The following is a 17,915-nucleotide window of genomic DNA, read 5'->3' as shown; positions in this document are numbered from 1 at the left end:
ACAGATTCCAGCATCTGCAGTAAATTATTCCTATATTGTCAGGTACTGTTCCTTACTTTAACTGTCCTACATCCCATCATGGATGTGCTTGGTATTGTATTTCTCGGATGTGGCTGAACTGGGACCCTCAATTGGGTGATTAGAGTTGGACTGCAAGTCTGTGAGTTGGCTGTCAGGATAATGATAATATCGTGACTCCACAAGATATGTCGTAATTTTGGTTTCTCTAAATCTTCCAGCCAGCTTTTATGGTCACCAGAGACCCCCTCCCACTCTGCCAAGGACATGGAGGTCCTGGGCCTCCACCGCCGCTCCCTCACCACCAGACGCCTGGAAGAAGAACGCCTCATCTTCCGCCTCGGAACACTTCAACCCCAGGGCATCAATGTGGATTTCAACAGCTTCCTCATTTCCCCTTCCCCCACCTCATCCTAGTTTCAAACTTCCAGCTCAGCACTGTCCCCATGACTTGTCCGACCTGCCTAGCTCCTTTTCCACCTATCCACTCCACCCTCTCCTCCCTGACCTATCACCTTCATCTCCTCCCCCACTCACCCATTGTATTCTATGCTACTCTCTCCCCACCCCCACCCTCCCCTAGCTTATCTCTCCACGCTTCAGGCTCACTGCCTTTATTCCTGATGAAGGGCTTTTGTCCGAAATGTCGATTTCGCTGCTTGTTGGATGCTGCCTGAACTGCTGTGCTCTTCCAGCACCACTGATCCAGAAACCTCTCAATGCCCTGAGACCAGCTGTCTCGCGCACAGGACCACCCCACTGCTTTCCTGTTTCACTGTCAAAGTGTTCCTTATTTTCTTTAATAGGAGTCCATATCCCGACTCTCTTATCACCATATCCTTCTGTCCTCCTTCATGTAAAGTGGAGATAGAAATATTGTTGTGATCTCATGGAATCAAGGATATGCGGGTGGGAAAGTGGAGTTGAAGCCCAAATTCAGCCTTAATTATCATAATTGGCAGAATAGACTCAATGAGCTGTACTTTTTTTCTTTCTATTTCTAATGATTCTATATATTTTCTTTGCCTCCCCAAGAATGAATGGAAACTACCCACCTCAAATACTGCTTCTGGAAGTTCAACATTCTAACCATTCCCTGTTTCATGTAATACCTTTATATTTAAACCAGATCAGGATCTGCGATGAGAAAAGCAGTTATCATTTCAAGTTGCGGCCTTTCATCAGAGCAGCGTTTATGACATTTGTAGCATCCACAGTATTTTGTGTTTATACTCATGGCCCATTGTTTGGGGCCATAAAACCTTTGGCAACAACAGCCAGACTCTGACAATCCTGGAAATCTAAAACAAACGAGAAGATGCTGGAATATAGATGCCAGTCAGCATCTGCAGAAAGACAAACTGAGATAATGTTTCAAATCAATAACTTTTCAACAAAACTGATGTGACCATATACTGCGAACACATATACCTCTTGAATGAGGACATTCAACTTTTGGATTATCTGCTACCAGTTACTGGATAGTGTGATGAGAATTTCAGTCTTCTCAGACAGAACTAACAATATCACCCAGAATTTCTTCTCCAGTTTACTAACTTTGAGTGAAGATTGTTGGAAAGTTCATGTTTGGACACATCATTTTAAAATATATGGGGAGACAATGGTCTAATGGTCAATGTCAATTACCAATATGGTCAATATTGGTAATCTTGAACATCAGACTACTGTTCAAGAACCTTTCTTAATCATTCAGGGCATGTGGGCTTTTCTGAGTGGACCAGCATTTATTGCCCACAGCTATCTTCCCTTGAGAGGACTAGTGAGCTGTATTCTTCAAACACTACAGTTTATATGATATATATAACCTCACAATGCTGTTAAAGAGCAAGTTCCAGGATTTTGATTCAGCAACACTGAAGGAACGGTGATATTTTTCCAAGCCAGGATGGTGAATAGATGGTGAGAAATTTGCTGGATGTCGTGTTCCTATGTATCAGCTGCCTTTGTCTTTCTAGTTGATGGTGATCTTGGATTTCAAAGGAGTCTTGGTGAATTTCTGTAATGCATCTTGTAGTCCCTATCCATTACTGCATTTTTCTCAGGACTGTTTGAGTATCTGAGGATTTATCAATGGTATTGAACATTGCTGATTGCACAATGAAAATCTCCATTTCTGTCCTTATGGTGGAGGGAAGATCATGAGAAAACAGCAGAAGATGATTGGGCCAAGGACACAAACCTGACACTACCTACCATTCAGGACTGGACTAGGACTGAAGAGCTTAGATCTGATCCATAGGTTGTAGAATCACTTAACTCGATCACTTGCTGCTTGTGGTGTTTCACCGCAAGTAGTCCTGTGTTGCAGGGTGAAAGGAAAAGTAGGAATAAATGGCAGGCGGTGACAAGTGGGATACTGCAGGGATTGATATAGGACCCAGATATTCACATTATAAACTAATGATTTAGATGAGGGAACTAAATGTAAAACCACAAAATTTGTAGATGGTACAAAGCTAGGTGGAAGGGTGTGCTATGATGAGGATGCAGAGATATTGCAGAGTGATTTGGACAAGCTGAATGAGTGGGCAAATGCATGGCAGATGCAGTACAATGTGAGGTCATACATTTTGGTTGCAAAATTAGGAAGGCAGGTTATTATTTGAATGGCTATCATTTGAGAGAGAAATTTTCAATAAAACTTGGGTGCCCTTGTGCAGCAGTCACTGAAAGTAAGCACATAGGTGCGGAGGCAATAAAGAAGGCAAATTATATATTGGCCTTCATAGTGAGGATTCAAATACAGGAACAAGGGTGTCTTGCTGCAATTCTACAGGCATTGGCAAGGCCACACCTGAAATATTGTGTGCAGTTTTGGACTCCTTATCTGAGGAAGGATGTTCCTGCTATCGAGGAAATACAGCAAACGTTTACCTGGGGTGGCTGGACAGATTTATGAGGAGAAGTTGATTTGGTTAAGATTGTATTCATCGGAGTTTAGAAGAATGGTGGGGGTGGGGGCTGCAGGGAGCTTGTAGAAACCTATAAACATTCTAAAATGACTAGACAGGATTGATGTAGGAAGAATGTTTTTAATAGTGGGAGAGTCCGGAGTCAGGTGTCATACTTTAAGGATAAGGGGTAAATCTTTTCTGACTAAAATAAGGAGAAATTTCTTCACTCAGAGTGGTGAGCCTGTGGAATTCACCAACATGGAGAATGGTTGAGACCAAAACATTGTACATTTGCAAGAATGAGGTAGCTAAAATTCTTCTGGCTAAAGGGATCAACAGAAATGGAGGGAGGGCAGGATTAGGGCACTGAGCTTGATGATCAGCCATGATCATAATGAATGGCAGAGCTTGTTAGAGGGGTCAAATGCCCTACTCTGCTCCTATTTTCTAAGTTTCTGTGTATTTATGTATTCCTGGTGCTGTTTTCCTTGCCTGCCTTCTTGCATCTATTCAGTGCGCCAGGGTTGATCTCCTGTCGCTATTATAGTGGTATATCGTATAGGCCATGAAATTGCAGATTATGATTAGATTAGATTCCCTCCAGTATGGAAACAGGCCCTTTGCACGGTGGCTCGGTGTTTACACTGCTGCCTCACAGCACTATGGACCTGAGTTCAATTCCAGCCTTGGATGACTATCTGTGTGGAGTTTGCGCATTCTCCCTGTGATGTGTGGGTTTCCTCTGAGTGCTGTGGTTTCCTTCCACAATCAAAAGATGTGCAGGTTAGGTGAATTGGCCATGCTAAATTGCCCATTAGTCAGGGTAAATATAGGGTAGGGGAATGGATCTGGGTGGGTCACTCTTCAGAGGGTCGGTGTGGACTTGATAAGACAATGATTCTGCTGCTCTTGATAGCCCTGTTTCTAGATTTTATTCAAAATCTATCCCATTTAATTCAATGATAAAGTGTCACAATACACTGAAGGATATTCTCAATGTATAGTTGGGGCTTCATTACTTCAAGGACTGTGGGGTGTACACTATTAACAATACTGTCATGGACTGTTGTATCAATGGCAGACAGATTGTTGAGGATGAGGGTTAGTGTGTTTTACATTCTTGTTGGTTCCTTCACCACTTGCCATATACCTAAGTCTAGCAGATATGTCCTTTCAGACTTGACCAGCTCGATCATTACAGGTGTTGCAAAGCCACACTTCATAATGGATGTTGTAGCGTTTTTGCCCTTGGCATCAAAACTTGACTTAAGTGCCCCAATTTGTGGTATTTCACTGGCTATATATTAATGCTTACTTTTCTTAAACTGTTGTAAGAAATCTGAGAGAAAAATTGTTTCTACATTAAAACATTTTAATATATAATTTTGAGAGCACAATATATTCAATATTTTAAAAAATGGATATTTTGTTTCATCGTTAGGGAAAAAACTATCTGACTGTAAGTATCATCCAGTTGGATAACAAGAGAAGTTTGTTCATGTTGCACATATAGTAGCTGTGAGGGGATAAACAACATGGGAATATAAGATCCGGCCAGTTGGAGAGTTGAAGCCTTGTGAAAAGAAAAGATTGCAAAGGTTGCTGTTTTGCTTCTTTGGGACAGTGGAGGCTAAGGGAAGATTTAATTATATTAAAATTATAAGGAGTGTAGTTGGAATTATTATGTAGGAAGTATTTCCCTCATCAGAAAGGTCAATAACTCAGGGGCATAGAATTAAAATAATTGAATGAGTAATTAGAAGGGATTTGAAAGGCAAATTTTCATCCAAAGGGTGGTAGAGACAGAAACCTTCACAGCATTTAAAAATACTTAGATATGCACATGAAATGCCATACCTACAGGACTATGGACTAAGGGCTGGAAAGTGGAACTAGGTGGGATAGCTCTTCAGCCACATTGGCACAATACACTGAATGGCCTCCTTCTGGGTTATACTATTTTTTTTTACAATCTGCATTTGTATTTTGCATGAAGTTGCTAACTTTATTCCTCTTCATGATTCTTTGTTGCCTTCAAAAAACCATGCTTTGATTATCTGATACTTCCACAACCTTATCTTTACTGATGATCTTTTGTTTGATGCCTTGCTTACATATTTCACAGTCCTTACACCAAAGCTGTTCACACTCTCTGCTCTACCTCTATTCGCAATTTTTTCAGCAATTCTTCTTCTCCTCAGTTCCTTCAAGATTGCTATTTCTATTCCTGCTTTCAAAAACCTTCTGAAAGGAGAGAACTTCAACTGTCCACTGATTGTATCTCTTTTCTCCTTTATCTCTCCTCTGCCTTTTGCTCTCTCTGTATGTCTCTCTCTCTCTCTCTCTCTACCCCCAACCTGTCCCTCCTTTGTCCTGAATGTAAAGTATGTTGATATGTCTTTGTACAAGTTAGGAGTTCTCCAGTTCTCCTAAGCCATGTACTTACTGTTTCTGAAGAGCATGATCATTGTCTTGCTTACATATAGCATGCAGCAGCTGTCAGATGATGACATTTGATTTACTTGCAGTCACCATTTTTTAAAAAAGCCAAATCTTTGTTCAGAACTTAGTGCAACAGCATTAATGAAATCAACAATGATGCAAGTGAATGGCTCTTGTTTGCTCTGCTGCCAGTGCTTGAATATTTTGTTTGTTTCGTTGTACAATTCATGGTAGTTTCATGCTAGTTCAATGTGCTATTTAAGATGTGTTCTGAACAGAGCATTATTTTGTTACCTCATCTTACCAACATGCTACTGTTTTAGATAGGTGTAACATCATAGTCATTTTGTTGATTGATGTTACATGTGTTTAGTGTTGACTCTGAAAAAATTCCTATTGTTGATAAAGTATGGACATCATCTACTTTTCAGTCTCAGGGTTAGCACTTTGCTTGAACTTTAGAATAAATTTCATCACTCATTATTCTGCTCATCTGAATATTATGTCCAATTCATTCTTTAACTTCTGAAATGCCTTCTCCATTTTTACTGCATATAATATTGAATTGTTTTGTCCAGAGGTTCTGAATCCCAATTTGATCGTTTTGTACATAGGTTCTGAATCCCAATCATTTGTGTAAACTAGAAACAGTTCGAGTCAAAGCATCAAGCTGTGCATCCTTCACTCCCCCACCATCTCACCCCCATACCATCTCACCAACGTCCCTACCTCTACATAACTTTTCATAGCAGGATTTGTTACTTTCTACTCTTTAGCAAGTTCCTTAGTTCATGCCCAGGTTTGTCCTGAAACCCTACTGAAATAACTCCACAGAGGGAGTTATCCAATCACCAAGTTACCCTTACTTTATTTACTTAATGCCGATCTAACTACCTCAGAGCCAGTTCTCAAAGTGAACAGGATGTCTGACATTCCTGTTCTTATCTGGCAGCCAGGACTCCTTGATTGAACCAGATTAACAGCCCCAATCAGGGAACTCATTCTATGAGGTTCACCTGGCTGACCTCGTTACAATCACTACGCTCACAGCTTTATGAAAAGCCCTTTTGAAGTCAAACGCATCAGATTGTTACATCTCTGACAAGGTCAATAAAGCGACATCTTAAAGAATATTGAAGCATTTTTTCAACGTTTCTGGCAGCAAATATGATTATTCACATTACTGGATTGTAAAGCAAAGGAAAGCTTCTTAAAGTCACGAAAACTATTATATGTTCAAAACATCACAAATAAATCATTATTATTTTAAAAACTAAGTTCAAAGGGTGGGCTGGTAAACAATAAAAGCCAGTTATGTTTTAACAATGTACTGTTGTATAACAGGATTGGAACTCTAAAGGCAAGTTAACCCATGGTGCTCACTTGATTCCAGGTCACTGATTATAGGATGCCTTTGAAAGACAAAGTTATTCAAATGGTCTCCGGTCAATGTGCATAATTTTTCATGAAAATGCATGTTTAATATTTCACAACAATGTCACTTCTCAACTCCATAATCAAGCTAGTAATAAAAGTATTTTTTTAAAGGTGAATTTTTCCTTGTAGAAACTTTAATGATTTATAATCATTATTTGTATGTTTATTGTCAACATAGCCTTCGTGGAGCCATTAGCACTTTCTTGTTCCTTCTCTGACTTTCTTCAAGATTCCTTCAGTCCATATCACAATGTTACTCCTCTGTCCGATTTTTAATGTTCCTCTTCTGTTTTTACCCTCAGTTTCTTGAATTGTTGCCAGGACAAGGCTGTCAGGTCTTTGTTTGCAATGTCTGTAATTGGCAATCTTTATCTCTGTAACCATAGCGAACAGCCTTTTGAACCTTCCTGAACCTTTACTCTTGGTATAACACACTCATTTATCTTCCTGGCTATCCAGCTGCTTCTGAGCATCCTTCATCATTTCCACATTTTGAAAGCTATCCTCTCTCTCAGCCTGTTTCTTCAGAATCCAGCTCTTATATCTCGAGTGCAACATTCTACGCCAATGACTGCAAAGGATGCTCTTTAAATTCATGCTGATCATTTTGGATTTCCATGAACCACTTAAGTGAAAGTTCATGCCTCTTAGGTACAAAAATGGGCAGAAGTTTGCCATTCGCAGTTCGAGTTTTGTGGAGGAAGATTCATGTGGAGGAAAATGATGTGACTCATTTCATTTGATCTTTGCTCTTCACCTTATTCATTATGCAGGTAGGCCCTTCACTAGCCTTCTTGTGTAATCATGTTGCAGGAAAGATGCTCACCACTGCTGGGACATACAAACATGTACATCAGGGACAAGACTAGACCATTCCGCCTCTCAAGCCTAATCCACCATTCAATAAAATGATGATATAATTATAACCTCAAATCCAATTCCTGCCTAAACTGATAACCTTTCCACTTTCTTGGTAAAGTAGAATCTATCTGCTTCTGCTTTAAAAATATTCCAAGATTTTGTGTCTACAACCTGTTTAGAAAGAGATTTCCAAAGACACTCAACCCTTTGAAAGGAAACTTTCACCTCACCTCTGTTTAAATGGATGACCCTTGATCTTTACACATTGACCCCCTTAGTTCTAGACTCTTTCATAAGAGGAAACATCTGTCCACATCTAACCTTACAGACTTGTCAGGACATTTGAAAGTAGTTGAATGGGTTGTTGTTGGTAAACCCTTAAGACTCTGCACTGATCAGATTGCCTGTGAACATCTGGGAAATAGTCCATCTCAAAACTAGAATTGAGGTTTCATACTGGGTAATTTTTCATACTGTGTAATTTTCTATCCTGCTTTTGTTCGGCTTGAGAGTCTGATTATCATAAGCAATAACTACTTTTTTTTCTGCCCTTGAACCTGTGACAGTACCTCTCCAAGTCAGTTTCCAGTATGAGAGAGAGGTGGAAATCTGGGTAGCCAAAGTCAGGTACTGAGACAAGCTTCTGCCTCTATTAAAAAGCTGCAGAAACAGATTACAAACTTCAAGAGTCTAAGGGTAGATCCATGGGAGACTCTAGAGGGAACAGTGCTAATACAGGAAGAAAAGCCATTCCAGGAGTTTTTGTAACTTTGCACTTAACTTTCACTCACTTGGAGACTAAAAGAAGGACATTGCAGATGGATGGCATGAATGACTTGGGTAAAAAGCTGCAAAGAGTTTGAACTGGACAAAAAAAACCAAAATAATTCATGGTCACAGTTACAGAGGATATATCAATCAGGGCAGTATCAGTGTTGGGACAGGGACAGACAGCTGATTGGAGAGGTTCAAACACTTGAGGTGACTATACATTGATTGATTTTAGAGATGGGCTGTTATGCTGTAATGGCAGAGAGTTCAAGAAATAGGGGACAATAGTTGATGGGAACAATCTGTATATAATGTCAGCTAGCCTAGGTGCCAGGAAGGAAAATGGTTCACAAACAGTATAAGAGTAATATTATTTGAATTAGAATTAGAATTAGAATCCCTACAATATGGAAACAGGCCCTTCGGCCCAACAAGTCCACACCAACCCTCCGAAGAGTAACCCACCCAGATCCATTCTCCTACATTTACTCCTGACTAATAACCTACACTATGGGCAATTTAGAATTGCCAATTCACCTAACCTGCAAATCTTTGAATTGTGGGAGGAAAATGGAGCACCTGGAGGAAACCCACGCAGACACGGGGAGAATGTGCAAACTCCACACAGACAGTCGCCCGAAGCTGGAGTTGAACCCGGGTTCCTGTCGCTCTGAGGCAGCAGTGCTAATCACTGGCAAGGACATGCACTGGAAAACTCAAATTATATTGGCATTATACACTTCTATATGCATGTTGTAGCCTGGAGTTATGATAGTAATGATAGAGGCAAGAATTTTCTTTGCATTACATACCTGATCAAAAATCTCTCCCACCCCATCACCTGTCCTTGGCATATGTTAGAAGAATTTGCAAGTTGCTCTGCCTGTTTGGCTGCATTATGAACATAGCTTCCTTGGCCATCAAGTCCCGGAGTAAGACTTGAACCTGGAACTTAAGAGGCAAGGAAGTTACCTCTATGCACCATGATCCCTGCACCCACTTCCAACATTATCTAATTTAATTAATGCTAAAAACACTGCTGCTAAGTCTAAAACTGAAGTATGCTCTTTATAATGTTGAATGTTTTAAGTGAAGCGATATACAGGATATTTAGTAAGTTTACAGATGACACCAAAATTGGAGGTGTAGTGGACAGCGAAGAAGGTTACCTTAGAGTACGATGGGATATTGTTCAGATGGCCCGATGAGCTGAGGAGTGGCAGATGGAATTTAATTTAGATAAATGCAAGGTGCTGCATTTTGGAAAGGCAAATCAAAACGACTTATACACTTAATGGCAAGGTCCTGGGGAATGTTGCTGAACAAAGAGCCTTGAGTGCAGCTTCATAATTCCTTGAAAGTACAGTCACGGGTAGACAGTATAGTGAAGAAGGTGTTTGGTATGCTTGCCTTTACTGGTCAATGCATTGAGTATAGGAGTTGAGAGGTCATGTTGTGGCTGCACAGGACATTGGTTAGGCTAGTTTTGGAATACTGCATGCAATTCTGTTCTCCCTGCTATATGAAGGATTTTGTGAAACTTGAAAGGGTTCCAAAAAGATTTGCAAGGATGTTGCCAGGATTGGGGGGTGGGGGGGGGTTGAGCTACAGGGAGAGACTGAATAGGTTCGGACCATTTTTTCTGAAGCATTGAGGCTGAAAGATAACTTCACAGAAGTTTATAACATCAGGGGGAGCATAGATAGGACAAATAGTCAAGATCTTTTCTCCAGGGTGGGGGAGTCTAAAACTAGAGGGCATGGTTTAAAGTGAGAGTGGAAAGATTTAAAAGGGACAACTTTTTCACAGAGAGGGTGGTGCGTTTATGGAATGAGCTGCCAGAGGAAGGTGATGGAGGCTGGTACAATTACAACACTTAAAAGGCATCTGGATGGGTGCCTTTTAAATGCTGGCAAATGGAACTAGATTAATTTAGGATATCTGATCAGCATGAACGAGTTGGACCAAAGGGTCTGTTTCCATGCTGTACAACTGATTCTATGATAGCATTTGGATCATTTAAAGGCTGGCATGGTTAACACAAGAATAATTTAATTCACAACCATTACAGTGTGAAAGCAGATCATTTCTTCACTGTGCACTGTTTCTTAGGAAATATTTGATTAATGACACACATTAATAGCATAGATTGTCATTGTACAACAGCTTAGAAATTGATTTTGCATCTTTACTTTGACACTAGAAGTTGATCATTTGTAATATATTACTATGAATATGGCAATTCATTTCTTGCAAATTAATATATTTAGTAGGTGCGTTGCTGTTGTCTATTATATTTTAACTTGTGATACGGAAGAAAATAAAAGGTACAATAGTTTAAAATGCAAAAAGCATTTCTTCCCATACCACCGTCTATTTATCTCAAAGTACCTCACATCCTGTTGTGTGAGTAGTCGACTCACTGATCATGTTGATTGTTGCAATTTATATTTTTCATGTACAAGTGGCAAAACGAGGTCCTGCAAATTGCACAATTGCCTGATGGTTGTTCTCCCGATGTGGCAGCTGTAAAAGCCTCAGTGTTATCTATTTCCAATAATGCTTTCAGATCTTTGATGATTCCTTCATCACTCACATTGAAGAGCTCTGCTATTTTCTCAAGCTACCTCTTTTCAAATGGCTGAAATCTTCTCACTTCAATACATTTGACATTCAACATGGGTCAGTGGATATTCATAGATTTGTACAGTGCAGAAAAAGCCCTTTGGCCCAACTAGTGGATTGCTATATTTATCAGTCAAGCTTTAAAGTCAGTCTCAAATTACTGACTTTAAAGCTGCATTTCCAAACACTGATTTGGAGATGCCGGTGTTGGGCTGGGGTGTACAAAGTTAAAAATCACGCAACACCAGGTTATAGTCCAACAGGTTTAATTGGTAGTGCACGTGATGAAGGAGCCTCGCTCCGAAAGCTAGTGTGCTTCCAATTAAACCTGTTGGACTATAATCTGGTGTTGTGTGATTTTTAATTTTGCCAAACACTGGTCATTTTCAATTAAAGTATATTGTTGGTTATTGGAACAAAAGTCAGGGAAAATCGTTATTCCAGAAACTTCTTTCATTTTGCTTGGGTTGCCACAAACTAGTTAAATTGAATTGAATTGAATTGAATTTATTGTCACGTGTATCGCGGCACAGTGAAAAGCTTTGTCTTGCGAACAATACAGGCAGATCACAGAGTTAGGTAGCATAGATAAGCAAATAATAGGTAGACACCGGCAAAACAAAAACACAGGTACATGCGAATGGTAAAAGTTTGTCAGTATTCTAACAACAGTAGGGTAGAAACTGTTATGAAACCGGTTGGTGTGTGTGTTCAGGCTTCTGTACCTTCTCCCCAATGGTAGAGGTTGTAGAAAAACATTGCCAGGGTGGGATGGATCTTTGAGAGTGCTGGTGGCCTTTCCTTGACACTGAGTCTGGAAGATGAATTCTATAGCTGAGAGGTTGGCCTTTGTGATTGTCTGGGCCGAGTTCACCACTTCACCATCTCCGATCTTGAATGGTACAGTTGCCATAACAGGTAGTGATACGTCCAGACAGAATGCTCTCGATGGTGCACCTATAAAAGTTAGCAAGGGTATTTGCTGTCATGCCAAATTTCCTCAGCTGCCTGAGGCGGAAGAGACGTTGTTGGGCTTTTGTAACCAGTGCATCCACAAGAAGAGTCAAAGAAAGTTTGTTGTGGATGACCACTCCCAGGAGCTTGACACTCTCCACTCGTTCCACCTCTGTGCTGTTAATGTGTAGGGGGGCATGAGTAACATCCCGCTGAAAGTCAATAATGAGTTCCTTGGTTTTGCCAGCATTGAGAGCTAGGTTGTTCTCAGTGCACCATTTTTCCAGGTCTTCCATCTCCCATATGTAATCTGTTTCGTCGCCATCTGAGATTTGACCAACTATGGTGGTGTCATCAGTGAACTTGTAAATGGCGTTAGTCTGGTATTTGGCAACGCAGTAATGGATATACAGTGAGTACAGTAGGGGACTGAGTAGGCGCCCCGGGGGGGCTCCAGTGAATTCAAATCATTTCAATTCAATTCAATTCAATTCAATTCAATTCAACTCAATTCGTTTGGCTGAACTGGTCGTCACCCTCAATAATTTCCCCTTTGAATCCTCACATTTCCTCCAGACGAAAGGGGTAGCCATGGGCACCTGCATGGGATCCACCTATGCTTGTCTCTTTGTTGGTTACGTGGAACAGTACATCTTCCGCAGTTACAGTGGCACCATTCCCTACCTTTTCCTCCCAGCTACATTGATGACTGTATTGGCACCACCTCGTGCTCCCACGAGGAGGCTGAACAGTTCATTGACTTCATCAACACACTCCACCCCAACCTTAAGTTCAGCTGGACCATCTCAGACACCTCCCTCCCCTTCCTGGACCTCTCACTCTCCATCAATGGTGACCAACTCAACATGGACATCTTCTATAAACCCCCGACTCCCACAGCTACCTGGACTACACTTCCTCCCATCCTGCCTCCTGTAAAGATGCTATCCCTTATTCTCAATTCCTCTGCCTCCACTGCATCTACTCCCAGGAGGACCAGTTCCACCATAGATGGCTGCCTCCTTGAAAGACCACAATTTCCCCTCCCACATGGTCGATGATGCCCTCCAGCGCATCTCATCCACTTCCAGCACCTCTGCTCTTGTGCCCCACCCCTCCAACCGCAACAAGGATAGAACTTCCCCCCCCCCCCGGTTCTCACCTTCCACCCCACCAACCTCCATATACATCGCATCATCCTCCACCATTTCCACCACCCACAAACGGACCACACCACTAGAGATATATTTCCCTCCCCACCTCTATCCACTTTCCATAAAGACCATTCCCTCCGCGACTCTCTTGTAAGGTCCACGCCCCCCACCAACCTACCCTCCTCTCCCAGCACCTACCCCTGCCATCGCACTCCCCACTCACCTCCGTCCAAGGTCACAAAGGAGCCTTCCACATCCATCAGAGTTTTACCTGCACTTTCACACATGTCATTTTCTGTATCTGTTGCTCCTGATGCTGTCTCCTCTGTGTTGGGGAGACAGGACGCCTACTTGCAGAGCACTTCAAAGAACATCTCTGGCACACCCGCACCAACCAACCCCACTGCCCTGTGGCCGAACACTTCAACTCCCCCTCCTACTCTGCCAAGGACATGCAGGTCCTGGGCTTCCTCCATCGCCACCCTAACCACCTGACGCCTGAAGGAAGAATGCCTCATCTTCTCCCTTGGGACCCTCCAATCACACAGCTTCAAGGTGGACTTCACTAGTTTCCTCATTTCCCCTCCACCCACCTTATCTCAGTTCCAACCTTCCAACTCTCCCCATGTCTGCGTGGGTTTCCTCCGGGTGCTCCGCTTTCCTCCCACAGTCCAAAGATGTGCAGGTCAGGTGAATTGACCACGCTAAATTGTCCATAGTGTTAGGTACATTAGTTAGGGGTAAATATAGGGTAGGGGAATGGGTGTGGGTGGGTTACTCTTCAGAGGATCATTGTGGACTTGTTGGGCGGAAGAGCATGTTTCCATACTGTAGGGAATCTAATTTAAAAAAATTTAAAAACTCTGCACTGCCCTCATGACCTGTCCTACCTGTCCATCTTCCTTCCCACCTATCCGCTCCACCCTCCTCTCCGACCTATCACCATTACTCCCACCTCCATCTACCTATTGCATTCTCAGCTACCTACCTCCCCAGCCACACCCCCCTCCCATTTATCTCTGTACCCTCTTGGCTCACAAGCCTCATTCCTGATGAAGGGCTCTTGCCCAAAAATTCGATTCTCCTGTTCTTCAGATGCTGTCTGACCTGCTGTGCTTTTCCAGCACCACACTCTCATCTCTGATCTCCAGCATCTGCAGTCCTCACTTTCTCCTACATTCTTAGATACGCCTATTATATGCACTGATTCTCTGATGTGCTGGTTCCTAATACTGTCCTATTGTTATTTTACACATCCATCTCAGCATCTACATCTCACCTGTAGCTGTTCCCTTCATCTTGATGTAACCCAAGTTTGTATAATCTAAGACCAGCATCACAACTGTCCTGCAGATTTTTCCCATCAGGTTTTAGTGATACTACTGCACATAGAGTCATAGAGTCATAGAGATGTACAGCATGGAAACAGACCCTTCGGTCCAACCCGTCCATGCCAACCAGATATCCCAACCCAATCTAGTCCCACCTGCCAGCTCCTCCAATTTCTCCAAATAGAGCTAAACCGTCGCTTAACCTACTTCAAGCCTTTTACCCAATTAGTATTCAACCAATCAGATTCTTTATAACCAAACTTTTTTAATGAAGTGTACTGGTCAAATATTGCTGAGAAGTTGGTCATATATCGACAGTGTATGTTTTTTCTGAATCGTTATGGCAAAACAGTGCAATTCAGCCAGCAGCACAGAGTAAGGAAAGGACATCCTGGAATTTGTAAATTGGTACAACCGACATTTATGTAGCTCTGCGATTAACTTTGGGAAGATGTATATCACCCCTTAACTTCCATATGGTTTTCATTAATTGGCCTCTAAATTTGTCACAAAGTTAAGACAGGTAGTTGTTTTGATTATAGAACATAGAACATAGAAAAATACAGCACAGTACAGGCCCTTCGGCCCTCGATGTTGCGCCGATCCAAGCCCACCTAACCTACACTAGCCCACTATCCTCCATATGCCTATCCAATGCCCGTTTAAATGCCCATAAAGAAGGAGAGTCCACCACTGCTACTGGCAGGGCATTCCATGAACTCACGACTCGCTGAGTAAAGAATCTACCCCGAACATCTGTCCTATACCTACCACCCCTTAATTTAAAGCTATGCCCCCTCGTAATAGCTGACTCCATACGTGGAAAAAGATTCTCACAGTCAACCCTATCTAAACCCCTAATCATCTTGGACACCTCTATCAAGTCACCCCTAAACCTTCTTTTCTCCAATGAAAACAGCCCCAAGTGCCTCAGCCTTTTCTCATACGATCTTCCTAAAATACCAGGCAACATCCTGGTAAACCTCCTCTGCACCCGTTCCAGTGCCTCCACATCCTTCCTATAGTATGGCGACCAAAACTGCACACAATACTCCAGATGCGGCCACACCAGAGTCTTATACAACTGCAACATGACCTCAGGGCTCCGGAACTCAATTCCTCGACCAATAAAAGCCAGTACGCCATATGCCTTCTTCACCGCACTATTTACCTGGGTGGCAACTTTCAGAGATCTGTGTACATGGACACTAAGATCCCTCTGCTCATCCACACTACCAAGTATCCGACCATTAGCCCAGTACCCCGTCTTTTTGTTACTCTTACCAAAGTGAATCACCTCACACCTACCTACATTGAACTCCATTTGCCACCTTTCTGCCCAGTTCTGCAACTTATCTATATCCCGCTGTAACCTGACACATCCTTCCTCACTGTCAACAACTCCACCGACTTTCGTATCATCCGCAAACTTGCTCACCCAACCTTCTAGCCCCTCCTCCAGGTCATTTATAAAAATGACAAACAGCAATGGTCCCAAAACAGATCCTTGCGGAACACCGCTAGTAACTGCACTCCAAGATGAACCTTTACAATCAACTAATACCCTCTGTCTTCTTCCAGCCAGCCACTTCCTAATCCAAACCTCCAACTCACCCTCAATGCCATACCTCTGTATTTTTTGCAGTAGCCTACCATGAGGAACATTATCAAAAGCCTTACTAAAATCCATATACACCACATCTACCGCTTTACCCTCGTCTACCTCCTTAGTCATCTTCTCAAAGAATACAATAAGGTTTGTGAGGCACGACCTACCCTTCACAAACCATGCTGACTATCCTTGATCACATTATTCCTATCCAGATGTTCATAAATCCTATCCATTACAATTCTCTCTAAGACTTTGCCCACAACAGAAGTGAGACTCACCGGCCTATAGTTACTAGGGTTATCCCTACTCCCCTTCTTGAACAATGGAACCACATTTGCTATCCCCCAGTCTACTGGCACTATTCCTGTAGACAACGAAGACATAAAAATCAAGGCCAATGGCTCTGCAATCTCTTCCCTTGCTTCCCAGAGAATCCTCGGATAAATGCCATCAGGCCCAGGGGACTTATCTATTTTCACCCTTTCCAGAATTTCCAACACCTCTTCCCTACATACCTCAAAGCCGTCCATTCTAATTAATTGTGACTCAGTATTCACATCGGCAACAATGTCCTGTTCCTGAGTGAATACTGACGAAAAGTATTCATTCAGTGTCTCCCCAATCTCTTCAGCCTCCACTACTATCCTTGACTGGACCTATTCCTACCCTCGTCATTATTTTATTCCTGACATACCTATAGAAAACCTTAGGGTTTTCCCTAATCCTACCAACTAAGGACTTTTCATGTCCCTTCCTTGCTGCTCTTAGCTCTCTCTTCAGATCCTTCCTGGCTACCTTATAACTCTCAATCGCCCCAATTTAACCTTCACGCCTCATCTTTACATAGGCCACCCTCTTCCATTTAACAAGGGATTCCAATTCCTTATTAAACCACGGCTCCCTTACACGACCCTTTCCTCCCTGCCTGACGGGTACATACTTATCAAGGACACTCAATAGTTGCTCCTTGAACAAGCTCCACATATCAATTTAGCCCATGCCTTGAAGCCTACTTTTCCAAGCCGCGCATCCTAGGTCGTGCCTCACCGCATCATAATTTCCCTGCCCCCAGCTATAACTCTTGCCCTGTAGTGCACACTTATCCCTCTCCATCACTTGAGTAAAAGTCACTGTCACTAAAGTGCTCACCTACCTCCAATTCTAACACCTGGCCTGGTTCGTTACCCAGAACCAAATCCAGTATGGCCTCACCTCTTGTTGGCCTGTCTACATATTGTGTCAGGAAACCCTCCTGCACACATTGGACAAAGACCGACCCATCTAACAAACTTGAGCTATAGCTTTCCCAGTCAATATCTGGAAAGTTAAAGTCCCCCATAACAACCACCCTATTACTTTCACTCTTCTCCTGAATCATCCTCGCAATCCTTTCTTCTACATCTCTAGGACTATTAGGAGGCCTGTAGAAAACTCCTAACAGGGTGAGCTCACCTTTCCTATTCCTAACCTCAGCCCAAACTACCTCAGATGGCGAGTCTTCATCCATCGTCCTTTCCACTTGACTGGCAATCACTCTTGTCGTGAACAATTATTAAGCATGAATTTTCACTCCTTTGAATTGTAAATTAATTGTTTTAGGAAATTCTAAAAATGGCAAATTAAATAAATGTTCAAACTTTTACTTTCTCTTTTTATTCTCTCTCTTAATCCAATTTTTTTCCCTCTATCTAAAATTCTGGTTGACTACATGATTGGATATTAAATTCACAGTTGTTAATTTATTTTCCATCTTTTGGTTTGGTATTCAATGCTAAAGTCCCACATTAATTAAGAA

At 42.1% G+C, this 17,915-nt stretch overlaps 1 long non-coding RNA gene across 2 annotated transcripts in view; it reads left to right on the top strand.

Annotated features, from left to right (window-relative positions):
* Positions 1-17,915, top strand: part of LOC148145291 (uncharacterized) — a 119,195-nt gene that overhangs the window by 1,654 nt on the left and 99,626 nt on the right. For both annotated transcript variants that reach the window (XR_015761391.1, XR_015761390.1), the window contains exon 2: positions 240-1,938. This is a non-coding gene — a long non-coding RNA (uncharacterized LOC148145291). The remainder of the gene's footprint in view (positions 1-239; positions 1,939-17,915) is intronic.

The sequence above is a fragment of the Chiloscyllium plagiosum genome, unplaced genomic scaffold (assembly GCF_037043375.1).
Source record: "Chiloscyllium plagiosum isolate Xiang-an unplaced genomic scaffold, Cpla_swu_hap1 HiC_scaffold_25, whole genome shotgun sequence".
Taxonomy (NCBI): domain Eukaryota; kingdom Metazoa; phylum Chordata; class Chondrichthyes; order Orectolobiformes; family Hemiscylliidae; genus Chiloscyllium; species Chiloscyllium plagiosum.
The sequence above is the reverse complement of the archived record's forward strand: the minus strand, read 5'-3'. Positions and strand labels throughout refer to the sequence as shown.